Source organism: Sarcophilus harrisii, chromosome 6 (genome assembly GCF_902635505.1).
Source record: "Sarcophilus harrisii chromosome 6, mSarHar1.11, whole genome shotgun sequence".
In the NCBI taxonomy this organism is placed as follows: domain Eukaryota; kingdom Metazoa; phylum Chordata; class Mammalia; order Dasyuromorphia; family Dasyuridae; genus Sarcophilus; species Sarcophilus harrisii.
In genome coordinates this window covers 221,017,539-221,020,565 of record NC_045431.1, presented here as the reverse complement: position 1 = coordinate 221,020,565, position 3,027 = coordinate 221,017,539, and the positions used below count along the sequence as shown (strand labels likewise).

Sequence of the window (3,027 nt, the reverse complement as noted above, 5' to 3'; positions counted from 1 at the left end):
ATATTATATATATACATCATATACATATTTATTTATTTATTTATTTATTTATCATTTCCCAATATATGCCCCCCTTGGACCTTACTTGCAACAAAGAAAAACTGGACCAGAATGCAAGTGGCAAAGCAATTGTAGCAGACTAGTTTCAGGATCCAAGATTGGTGCTATTCTTCATCCAGGTTTAGCAGCATTTGGGTTGTTTTCATCTATATTAATGTGGCCATTATATATGCTGTTCTCTTGTTCCTATTCTCGTCACTCTTCATTAATTCATACAAGTTTTCCCAGAGTTCTCTGAATGACTCATATCTGTCATTTTTGTTTTTTATAATGCAGCATTTTCTTATAGTTTCATGCCCTGATTTGTTCAGCCAGTCCCTAATTGATGGGAACCCTCCCAGAACTTATTTTAATCTATCTCTAAAATCCAAAAAATAAAGTTCCAAAAGAGACAAATGGATGGATGGTTTTATTGGACAACTCACAGTACAGTAAGTAGTATATGAAACTTTTAATGAAACACTTAATTACTTATGAAAAACATCATCTTGAATGTTATGACTTCAGTTTAGAGACCTCCTACAGCTGTCGCTGTAGTTTCAGCCCTGGCGCAGCTGTGTAATGAAAGTTACTACTCCATTCCAATGCACAGTTGTCAGTATATTCTTCTTTACCTTACAACCCATTTTCTATGAAATTTTAAGTGTATTTTGCTCCATTTGGGAATGTATATGTTCCTGTTACATTCCCAAATGGAGCAAAATACAATGGAAATTTCATAGAAAATGAGTTGGAAGGCAAGGAAGAAGCTCAAAGACATGCTATTCTTGAACTCTTCTCTATTTACTGCTCTTGAAGAGTGATCAAGTCTTCCAATTCCTTTAATTTTGTATTTTTTCCAGACCCCCATATAGTTTATTCAGTCAGGTATAGGAGATGGATGGATGTTTATTGTATTTCTCTCAAAGATTCCAGGAGGTATTCTCATATAGTCTCCTTTACATTTGCCCCACTTGGAAATATAAACCATAATTTATATATTTCTAGGTTTTAAATTCTTGTGCTGGTGTCATGTTTATCTTCAGGAGGGGTGAAGATCCCTGGGTGCTCAACTGGATTACTTCTCTCTACTCCAGACACTTCCTTTTAAATTGATCCTTTAATAACTACTATTTGGGTTCAGTACAAAATGCACCTAATTATTGGAGTGTATAGTCTATAAGAACAGTGTGAAAGACTTATTCAATTCAATCATTTTTCAGTCATGTTTGATTCTTCATGACTCCATTTGGGGCTTTCTTGTTAAAGATGCTGAAGTACTTTGCCATTTCCTTTTTCAGCTCATTTTACAGATGAGGAAACTGAGGCAGACAGGATGAAGTGACTTATCTAGGATCACACAGCTAGTAAGTGTCTGAGGTCAGATTTGAACTCAGGAAGATGAGTATTCCTGATTCCAGGTTCAATGAGCCCCCTCGCTGCTCCAAGAAAGATTTTCATGATTTTCTAAAATCTCAGCAAACCCTATACACATCATTTCTCTGATCTAATATACTAGTAACCCTTTCCAAGAGGAAATGAGTTTAATCTGGCATGACTGACTCTTGGAGAAGCCACGATGGCTTTTTAAAATAACTATTTCCTTTTCTAAATGTTCACTAACCATCCTTTTAATTATACATTCTAGAATTTTGCCAGGAATTACCAATTCTACTCTTTGGAAAATTGGCCTATTTGAGACTTTCCAGTTTTATAGCTCTTCTCTCATCCCCCATAATCTTTAAGCTCAGTGACCACAGCAGCGTTCACACTTGCCAGGTTTGGAGAATCTTGGGACGGATCTGAATCTTGATCTGGACCTTGTGGCTTGAATCTGTTAGAGGCAGCCCTTTCTATCTCCTCTTTTAAAATTTTGCATGTCTACTCTTTCTTAGTTGTTTCATTTTATTCTTTGTGATACAAAAGTCTACGGAAAAATCACGCTTTTATTTTTCGGTCTACTATGGAAATTTAGGGATGGGCAAACCTAGAATTCTATATGAGTAAGGCTTGATGGGACAGCGGCAAGATGACCTTGAAGTGATCATGATCTATGTTTGCCTGGGACATTATAATGGAACATCAACTCCTTTTAAGTTCTTTTAACTCCCCAGTGCCTCAAACAGAGTAGATTCTTTATAAATGCTTGTTGAATGATCTGAATTGCCAACAGAATCACTTCAGGAGATGGGATGTGTCCCTTCCAGAAGTACAAGATGGCCCTGAGATTCACAAGGAGCATTGACATACAGCAGAAAGGGACACTGGGCATTATCTAGTCCAGCTCTCTCATTTTGTCGCTGTCCAGTCATGCCCTTTTGGGTTTTTCTTGGCAGGTACTGGAGCTGTTGCCATTTCCCTCCCTAGCCCATTTTCTAGATGGACAAACTTAAGTGTTAAGTGACCCAACTAGGGTCACACCGTTACTATGTGTATGAGTGTTCCTGACTCCAAGCATGGCACTCTATGCCAGCCTTTAATAGCCTCTCATTTTATAGATGAATAAACTGATATTCAATATGGTTACATGACTTTCCCGGAATCACACAATTGGTAAAATAAGGAATGAGTTGGGGTTCAAATCCAGGACTCCCTAATTCTAACTCTAAGGCTCTACCCTCTACACCCATGAGCTTCTCATGAAGATCTTTTTATTACCAAAGAAAAAAATCCTTTCATGTCAGTAAATTCTGTTCTAGAAAAGAAAACTACATTGGCCTGAAGAACAAGTCTCACCAAATGCCAGCTTGGTAATGGCAAGTGCCCACGGTAAATTGGGTTCTCCACAAATAACTGGGTACACCGCCCTGATGTTGGCAATGCATCTGCCAAAGTGATGTCAGCTTTGCATTATTGACATGATTTGCCCACTTTCCCACTCCCACAGCCTTTGAATGAGCCTGAGAGATTAAGGGGGTGTTTAGAGAGAAAGTCATCCCTCCCCTACACCACGGCACTCCAAAGAGTAGCTATCAACACATGCTGGAA

At 38.2% G+C, this 3,027-nt stretch overlaps 1 pseudogene; it reads right to left on the bottom strand.

Moving 5' to 3' along the window:
• Positions 1-579: 579 nt before the first annotated feature.
• Positions 580-910, bottom strand: LOC111721526 (annotated as a pseudogene).
• Between the last annotated feature and the right edge of the window lie 2,117 nt (positions 911-3,027).